Raw genomic sequence first — 9,711 nt, 5'->3', positions numbered from 1 at the left:
CTGTTAATGAGTCTTCCTCCAATCCTGATGCCCCTTCTTCTTCATATAATACAGCTTCTTGGACTGTTTGGATTATATGTTTTTTTAAAGACACTGAGTTTTTGGTAATTTACTATGGCAGCCCTAGAAAATGAATACAGAGCCCTTCACCAAGAACAAGTGAAGTTAGCACCAAAAATGCTCCTGTAAGGGTAGCCACGTAACATGAGACATGGCAGTTTTAAAAAGTATGAAGTAAAACTCTCAGCTTTGACAGACAAAGGGCTCCTCTAAGACTAAGTTCATTGCTGTTGAGTCCATTCTATCTCATAGTGACCCTAAAGGACAGAGTAGAATTGACCCATAGGGTTTCCAAGGAGTGGCTGGTAGATTCGAACTGCTTGAATAAGTATTGTGAAAAAATACAACCCTGACACACAACTTTTCTGAGCTTAGTATTAAAACAAAACAAAACAAAGTCGCTATCGAGTGGATTCTGACTCATAGGGACCCTACAGGACAGAGTAGAGCTTCCCCACAGGGTTTCCAAGGAGCGACTGGTAGATTCAAACTGCAGACCTTTTGGTAGCACCCAAATGCATAATCATCGCACCACCAGTGGCTTTCAAATCAGCTATAGGCTGATGATCTCCAAATTCTTAGAACCCAGAAAACTACTCTACCTCTGAGTGGTATCCACAGCTGGGAACTGTTCTCCACACTTGGATGACCTCAGACATCCAAATCTAACATGTCCAGAAAAAATCTTTTGGTCATTTTCTCAAGTTTGTTCCTCCATGGTTTTCCACATGGTAGAGAATGGCTCTGGTGACCATGCGCTCATGGTAGCCTGAATTCTAGAAGTCACCTTTGATTCTCCATTCCCCTCATCCCATACATCTGATCCACCAGCAATTCTTGGCAGCTCAAGCTCCAAAGTACACCTCAAGCCTGCTCCCACCTGCACTACCACCATCACTCCTCACCCTGACCACTGCAGAAGCATCCTCACCAGTCCTCTGTATTTGCTGTCTTCAAGTTCTCCTGGGCTACAGTTAATTCCTGGGACACATTCTTTCTCAAGACCATTGAACAATAGAAGGAGAAGGGCATTTAGTTGTATGCTACCTCCTCTGCTTGAGCTGCATGTCCCTCAGAAATCACTTTTCACTGTCCACTCTATAATGTCTCTATTCCAATTTCCTGTCTTTGGCCGCACTGCTTTGATAGCGTGCATGCATGTGTGCTTCAGGGGTCATGTAGGCAGATGCTTGGAGGAATTTTTCTTAGTACAATCATGGTTGTGTGCCATCAAGAGATTCTGACTCATATCAACCCTGTATGACAACTTAGAGCTGCCTCACAAGGTTTCCTAGGTTGCAGTCTTCATGGCGCAGCCCTGGTGGCACCGTGGTTAAGAGCTTGGCCGCTAACCAAAGGGTGGACAGTTCGAATCTACCAGTTGGTTCTTTGCAGAAAGACATGGCAGTCTGCTTCTGTAAAGACTTATAGTCTTAGAAACCCTGTGGGGCAGTTCTGCTCTGCCCTATAGGGTCACTACGAGTCTGAATTGATTCAACAGCAACTGGTTTGGATTTTGTTTGGTTAGAATCTTTATGGGAGCCCACCTCCAGATCTTTTCAACCCTTGAGCTGGTGGGTTCCAACGGCCCACCTTTCAGTTAGCCAAGCACTTAACCGTTGCACCTCCAATACTTAACTCTGCACACGAGAGGGCCCTCTCCTGACGTCTCCCGTCTCCTCACCCCGCACACCTTGGCGTTGTCCTTGCTTCTAGACCCCACTCTCCCCTCTGGAGGCCCAACCCCCCCACGCCCGCCCCCCACACCCGGGCTGCTGGGCGGGGCCGGCAGCCATGTTCCTCGCCCTCCAGCCAGTTACTCCCGGAAGCGCCGGGACGGGTGGTGAGGGGCCCGGGCCGGATGGCGCGCCTTAGAGAGGATGCTGTTCATGCTGCTTTCCCTGCCGTGTTCTCTGAAAGGTATGAAACTCCAACACCTGGCTGGAGGGACCTGCTCCCAGACTGAACAAGCCTGGCCCCTCGAAGGTGTGGAGGGAAGGCGCCAGGAGGGCGGGTCCCAGTCCCAGCAGCCCGTGGGCTCCAGAGGTTGGAGAGTCCGGACGTTGGGTTAGCAGCTCGCATCGCCCCCTCCACCGTACCCCATCCCGAGTGATCCCCAGGGGCGGACGCTGCGCGGGGGCGGGCGGACGCAGCCACTCTAAGGGCTGCGAGAGGGAGCCTCTGGCCTGGGAGACGCAGCTGGTCTGCGAAATTTGCATCCCAATGGATTTGCGGCGGGGGGGGGGGGTCCAGCCTCGGGATCCAGCTGTGGAGTGCCCTCGGGCCTGGGGGCTTGAAGGGCTTGGGGAGAAAGGCCGTGTCCAGGGCTGCACCCAGGTCCCTACTCTGCCCGGGGCAGGTTTGCGGGCCAAGCTGGGTGATGGGCGCCTGCCCACCCCGCCCCCCACCTGCTCCCTGTGCCAGGGGGGAAACCAAGGCCCAGAGTTCGCCCGGGGGGGTGAGATTCCAGACTGAGAGCGGGGCACTCGCCCCCATTCCTCCTCCCACCTCCACCAGACTCCGTAGGGTGCCACGGACAGGGGAGAGAGGGATCCCCCGCCCAAGGCCCCGCTGCCCCTTACTATTTTGGGCCCTGTGCCTGGGAGGCTGAGGCACCCCGCACCCGCGCCCGTGCCCGCGCCCGCGCCCAGCCGGTCTACTCTCGGGGCTGGGGCGTCGGGGCGGCCCCATCGGGAAAGGAAGGGGTCCTGGGAATCTGTGGAGCAGCGCGGAGATCCTACTCCTTGTGGATGCAGCGATTCAGTGTGTGTTAACAGTGTGGATGCCAGGTCCCGCTCCCCCTCTGGGTGGCGGGGGTGGGGGTAGCAGGAAGGGGTCCTGAGCAACCATGTTGTTTGTTAACTTAAACGTTTGTGCGGCGCTGTGTACCGGTTGCCGTGGACACGGTCTCTGGTGCTGAGGGGATTTGAGGGTTCCTCACACTGGCAGGATTTGGAGCCTCTACCCTGGTGGCAGTGGGTTTAGTGGGTTACCCTGGTGGCGTAGTGGTTACGTGCTAAGGCTGCTAGCCAAAAGGTTGGCCATTTGAATCCACCAGGCGCTCCTTGGAAACTCTGTGGGGCAGTTCCACTCTGTCCTATAGCGTCACTATGAGTCAGAATTGACTCGATGGCAACAGGTGTTTTGTTTTTTTTTTTTAGGTTGGAGATTAGATGTCTCTCAGGCTGACATTTGAAAGTCTGGAGCTGACGGTTTATGAGGGTTTCTAAGGGTTTTAAGCTCTCCAGCCATGGGCACCAACCCGATCTTCCAGCACCTGCGGACGGACCACCCCCCCCTCCCCGCCGGGGGATTGGCTGCTCTGGGACCCGGAGCCCAGAGGGCGCTGAGAAGCTGACAAACGTGAGTGATGTCCTGCAGGCTCCAGTTGGCGGGGCAGCCCTGCTCACATGGTCTCAATACCGGCAATCGGGCAGTCCTGGGGTGGTTTCCGAATATTCCCTCGTGTCCCCCCACCCGTGCGGGGCGACAACTCTCCCCTGGGCGGGGACCTAGTAGAGGCCTGCAGGGCATCAGGGTGTGGAGGGGCAGAGCTTGGGCGGGGAGGGCGCGGCCCTGCAGGTTCCTGTACCTGACCACAGCAGGGGGCTGCGGGTTGTGAAGGCTGGGCCTGGTAGAGGACCCACTAGGTTGCACAGAAGGAGTGGGTTAGGATAATCATAGCATTAATGGGAGTATTGAGAGAGCGCCCTGGGGCGTTGGGTCCCTCGGGAAGAAAAGCTTCTGCTGTCGCCACTGGAGCGGTACCCAGGTCGTCCCGGCTTAGGTCCAGGAGGTTCCGATGCTCGGAGGGCCTGGTGGGCAGAACAGAACCGGCGGTACGCGCGCCCTCTCGCGGCATTGCACTGAATCGCTGAAGTTCAGTGTCAGGCGATTCTAAGCCATGGTTTTAGAACTGAATAGTGAAGCAGAGCAAATGATGCAGTGCCTTGATGGGACCGGTGGAGACAACAAGAAGCAAAGCACAGCTCAAACTTCAAAATTCCACTGAGTGTTAGTAGGATTTGGAGGGAGAAAATAGACGGAGAGTCGAGAGGCCCAGAGATGCAGAAGGGTTAGAGGATTAGGGTTAGGGGTTAGGGTTTGGTGTTAGGGGTCCAGGTTTGGGGGTTAGAGGTTTGGGAGTTAGGTTTAGGGGTATAGGTTTTAGGTGGTTGGGGGTTGGGGTTAGGGCTGGGGTTACTAGGCTCGGGCACAAGTGGTTTAGGGTTAGGGTTAGAGTGAGGCTGAGGTTGATTCCCCAGTCTTGTGTACCGTCTTTCCTTCGCCAGAGTTACCACCGATCTGTCGTTTGGTTGGAAACCCTGGTGGCGTAGTGGTTAAGAGCCACCAGTGCTAACCAAAGGTCTGCAGTTCGAATCCACCAAGCACTCCTTGGAAACTCTATGGGGCAGTTCTAATCTGTCCTGTAGGGTCGCTATGAGCTGGAATTGACTCGACAGCAGTGGGTTTGGTTTTTTTTGTTATTGTTTAGTTGGCTTTTCTCTACCCGCTCTTCGTCTCCCTGGTGAACATCAAGGATTGTTTCTGTGCGTAAATGTTTTCTTGAGTTTTTATGATAGTGGTCTCTTACTGTATATGTCGTTTTGTGATTGACTTAGTGTGATGCGCCCCAGATTCATCCATGGTGTGAGATGTTTCGGAGATTCATCATTGGTCTTTATTGTCGTGTAGTGTTCCACTGTGTGTATGTACCGTAGTTTGTTTATCCGTTCCTCTGTGGACGAGCACTTAGGTTGTTTCCATCTTTTTGCAACTGTGAATAATATTGCAGTGAACACGGGTGTGCATGTGTCTATTCCTGTGACTGCTCATGGAAACCCTGGTGGCTAGTGGTTAAGTGCTATGGCTGCTAACAAAAAGGGTTAGGGTTTGGGCTTAGGGATGTTAGGGTTAGGGTTGTTAGAGTTAGGGTCGTTAGGGTTTGGGGTTAGAGTTTAGGGTTAGGGTTTTTTGGTTGGGGTTAGGTTTAGGGTTTGAGGTTAGAGTTTGGAGTTACAGGTTAGGTGTTAGGGGTTGCAGTTTGGGGTTTAGGGTTTTGGGGTTTAGTCGTTAGGGTTTGGGTTAGGTTTTAGGGGTTAGGGTTTAGGTTTAGGGTTGGGGTTGGGTTTGTTTGGGATATGTGGTTTGGGGTTAGAGGGTGGGTGTTAGAGGGTTGGGGTCTAGAGGGTTGGGGGTTAGAGATTGAGGGAGTTAGAGGGTGATGGGTTAGAGCGTGAGGGGGTTAGAAGTTGAGAAGATTATAGAGTGAGGGAGTGAGGTGAGGGTGTGAGGGGGTGAAGGTTAGGGTTTAGGGGTAGAGGGTTTAGGCTTAGGGTTCACAAGCTTGGGGTTAGGGGGTTAGGGTTTCAGGGTTCAGAGGTTGGGGTTGGTGTTGTGGTTAGGGTTAGAGGGTTAGGGTTAGAGGTTTAGGGTTAGAGGATTAGGGGTATGGTTTAGAGGTTTAGGGTTAGGGGTTAGGGCTAGGGCTTAGGGGTTCAGGTTTAGGGGTTTGGGGTAAGGTTTTAGGGTTTTGGATTAGAGGGTTAGGCTTAGGGCTTAGAGTTTAGGGTTTTAGGATTTAGAGTTTAGGGCTTAGGGCTTAGAGCCTAGGGTTTAGGGCTTAAGGTTTAAGGCTTAGAGTGAGCGTTAAGGCTGGGGGCTGGGGTTAGGGTTTAGGGTATTAGGGTTAGACGGTTTAGTGTTTAAGTTTAGGGTTTAGGGGTTAGGGGTTGGGGTTAAGGGTGTTAGTGTTTAGGGTTTTGGCGTTTAGGGTGATAGGGTTAAATGTGTTAGGGCTAAGGGTGTTAGGGTTTTGCGTGTTAGGGTTTTAAGTGTTATGGTTTAGGGTTTAGAGTTAAGTGATAGGGTTAGGCTTAGGCTCATTCTTAGGTTTAGGGCTAGGGATTTGAGGTTTAGGGTTTGGGGTTAGGTTTGGAGGTTGGGGTTAGGATTAGGGCTAGGGTTAGAGGGTTAGGGTTAGAGGTTAGAGTCAGAGGGTTAGGGTTTCGGATTAGGGTTTCATGTTAGCGTTAGAGGGTTAGGGTTCGAGGGTTAGGGTCATTAGGGTTAGGGGGGTTAGGGTGGTTAGGGGTTAGGGTTAGGTGTTAGGGTTTAGGGTTTACGGTTAGGTTTAGGGTTTGGGGTTTGGGATTTGAGGTTTGGGTTTAGGGTTTGAGGCTTAGAGTATAGGGTTTAGTGTGTAGGGTTTTGATGTGTAGTGTTTTGGGGTGTAGGTGTTTAGGTTGTAGAGTTTAGGGTATAGGGGTTAGGGTTTGGGTTAGGGTTAGAGTTTAGGGCCTTGGGGGTTAGGACCTAAGGGCTTAGGGTCTTAGGGGCTTTGGGGCTCAGGGCTTAGGGGCTAGAGTTAGAGGGCGAAGGCCAGAGGGCCTGAAGGCCAGAGGGCCAGGGTTATGGTTTGATTCCTGGCTGGCGATTTTTTTCCTTCAATATTTTGTGTAAGTCATCCCTTTGCCTTCTTGCCTGCATGATTTCTGCTGAGTAGTCCAAGTTTTTTATTATTTACTCTCCTTTGTTGGTGACTTCCTTTATCCCTAGCCTCTCTTAAAATTCTCTTTATATTTGATTTTGGCAAGTTTGATTATTATATGTCTCGGTCACTTTCTTTTGAGATCTACCGTATGTGGAATTCGATGAGCATCTTTCATGATATCAGGGAAGTTTTCTGCCAACAAATCTTCAACAGTTCCCTGTGTATTTTCTGTTAGCCCTCCCTGTTCTGGTACTGCAATCACTCATAGTTATTTCTCTTGATAAAGTCCCACATGATTCTTTGGATTTCTTCATTTAAAATTCTTTTATCTGCTTTCTCTTCAAATATATTAGTCCCAAGAGTTTGATCTTCAATCTCAGTAATTCTGCCTTCCAATTCCTCAATTGTGCTCTTATTACTTTCTATTGAGTTTTCTGACTCTGTAATTTTATTGTTAATCTTCTGAATCTCTGATTGCAGTCTCTCTACGGTTTCTTGCAGCTTATTAAATTTTTAACTATGTTCTTGAGTAACCTTTCTAATTTCTTCAGCTGCTTTATCTTTGTGTTCCTTGGCTTGATCTGCATTTTGCCTCATTGGAGAAATCCTTGGGCCCTTCACTGGCTCGCCATGCAGCTCCACGACGTCCACTCCTGGCCCTGGCATTTGGCCGGTGCCCCACTGAACATGTGCTCCGGAGCGATGTTTCTCCACCCATCACTATCATTCTGCCACCAGGGGATATGTGAGTGTGGGAGTCACCATTTCTCACTGGCAGCAGCGTCACAAGTCACTAGACTTCCAGGTACCCGCAGACGTAGGCTGCCTTCTGCCTCAGGCAAGGTCCCGAATCCTTTATACCAGACGCTGACACCGGGCCACTGGCGGACATTCATTGTGATCGACACAGAGGTCTGGGTGAGGGTCAGCAGGCCAGGTAGGTGAAGTCAAGGCCAGGTGGGCGGGACTAAGGTTTCTTTGCCATCACCATGGAGAGAGTCTCCCCACCGGAAGAGTGGGCAGAGCTTATGATGGGCCTGGTGATAAGACTCAGCCAATGGCAGAGATCCAGTCCGCCAGTCAGATGACACAGGGTCCTCCATTGTGACCTAGGACACCTAGTGGCCACAGGATTTGAGCACACCCTGGGAAAGGCTATGCAGGCACAAGGGAGCCCCTGGTGCGGACTGCTTCACGGCATTGGCAGAGCAGGCCAGGGTCCAATTTTCCCACTTTCCTCAGGATATCAGTACACAAGACATCCCCACTCAGCATCTCTTGCCTCTCTCTCTGTATGTGTTCATTCTCTGAAATCTCTTCCTTCTCTCCCTGAGTCACTTCACAGCTTGGAGTGCCTGACAGAGGGCCTAGAGACGAAAGAGCAAAGGGGGAAGGCCTCTGGCTCTACTGCTTGCCCACGGTCAGAGAAGATCTGCTAGTCTATCTGGAAGGTCTAGACAGCAGTGACTGATTGCGGAGCTACATCACGGGTGGACTCTGGCCAGGTGAAGCTTGTTGACATGTGGCAGCCTCTCCGGAGACTACTAATTCCGCTGATGACATTGTATGCAAATACCCGGGAGAGTGCCATGGGCAGAAAACATTGACACATACCTGCCAGAGGTCTATCCTGGGTCTGAAGAGTCCACCCTGGTCTCCAGGGTCTCATCATGTCAGCACACACTTTGTCTGCACACATGGAATCCGCCTCTCTCCACGAATGCCTTCTCCTCCTACAAAACACAGGATGGCACTCAGCCAAGGGAGAGAACAGGCAAAGTCACCTGAAGCCACCATTTTCAAGATTTTGCTTCTGCTGGGCCACAGCCCCCAGTGGCACACTACATGCATGTCACTTCTCCAAACACAAGGCCGAAATCCGGGCATCCAGGGCCCCAGCAGTCCAGAGTCTGCGGGTGGCAGCACACTCTGCGGAGGGTGGCACCTCTTTGCCACGTACAGGAGGGAGGCCTGGGCCCTTGACTGGCTCCGCTAGAGCTCCACGACCTCAGCTATTTTCCCTGACCTTTGGCCCGTGCCCTCATGAGTGTGTGATCTCTAGTTACCACTCTGAGTCGGCCACCTGCGGATACCTGAGTATGGAAATTAACATCTATCACTCGCTGCAGTGTCACAGGTCACTAGGTGTCTAGGCTCAGACTGACCTTGGCTGTCTTCTGCCCAGGCAACTAGCCTAAGCCTTCAAAGGAAATGAGGACACGTGGTCACTGGCCGACATCCTTTAACCAACACTGAGTCCCTGGTCAGCATCCTGGAGTCCTGGCAAGAAGAGCCAGGCACCTCCAGGAGCATCTGGAGGAGGAGACAGGGGCTGAAGAGGCTACCACACCTACTGGTGCTGCTACACATGTGGGAGACCTGGCTGCAGAGATTGCAGGCATGGCCTCAAGGTCAAAGGAGAAAGCACCTGAAGAGGTGCTAGGACTCTCAGACTGAGAGAAGCAGGATGTCTGGACTGCAAAATATGCACCCTTCAGGGAAGATGTTCATTCAAGCTTCTTAAACCCACCTCACCTGGAAAATCCATCCTCTTTTAGCCTTGTGCCCCTTCCACGCCCCTTCTAGTACAAAGAGAGATGCAGCCCTACGGCACCAGGGTGGAAGAAGCCCCAGGATAGCTGTCCAAAGACATGAGGTCCACTCAAAAGCTTCCCCCGCCAAGGAGAGAAGAGGACAAGACTCATCTGCAGATGAGGTCTCAGGGCCCTGAGAATGAGCATAATGTTTGTAAGGAAAGAGAAATAGGATTTTAGTGGGACATGGAAGTCTGACAAAGAGCCTCTGCAAAGATAGCTCTAAGGGAGGTGTGATTGTGAAGGTGGGCTGGTCACTGAGTTCTTTGTAGTACAAGGTACCAGACAGAAGCCAGACTCTGGGAGGAACCTGCCTGCCGGTGAGCAGTGGCCTTAAAACCCTAAACCAATGAGAATCGAATCCCTTCCCAGCAGCTTCTGCACAGATCAGTGATGTTTGCTTGGTCTTTCTCTTTTCTGTGGTCTAACCTGATCTGTTCTGAGATCAGAGAGTTGGAATAGAAAAGCCTGACTGAGATGAAACGAGCAAAGAGAAGACAAGGCCTACTAAATCTGGTGAAGACAGAACACAGATAACCAAAGGTGAGGATGGGAAGAAACAGA

General features: G+C 51.6%; 1 long non-coding RNA gene across 1 annotated transcript in view; it reads right to left on the bottom strand.

Moving 5' to 3' along the window:
- Positions 1–3,666: 3,666 nt before the first annotated feature.
- Positions 3,667–9,711, bottom strand: part of LOC126058126 (uncharacterized) — a 48,702-nt gene continuing 42,657 nt past the window's right edge. Inside the window, exons 6-7 of the long non-coding RNA XR_007513096.1 lie at positions 8,168–8,286; positions 3,667–3,875 (exon numbers count right to left, since the gene is read on the bottom strand). This is a non-coding gene — a long non-coding RNA (uncharacterized LOC126058126). The remainder of the gene's footprint in view (positions 3,876–8,167; positions 8,287–9,711) is intronic.

The sequence above is a fragment of the Elephas maximus genome, chromosome 14 (assembly GCF_024166365.1).
Source record: "Elephas maximus indicus isolate mEleMax1 chromosome 14, mEleMax1 primary haplotype, whole genome shotgun sequence".
NCBI lineage: Eukaryota > Metazoa > Chordata > Mammalia > Proboscidea > Elephantidae > Elephas > Elephas maximus.
This window is presented reverse-complemented; position numbering and strand designations above follow the sequence as displayed.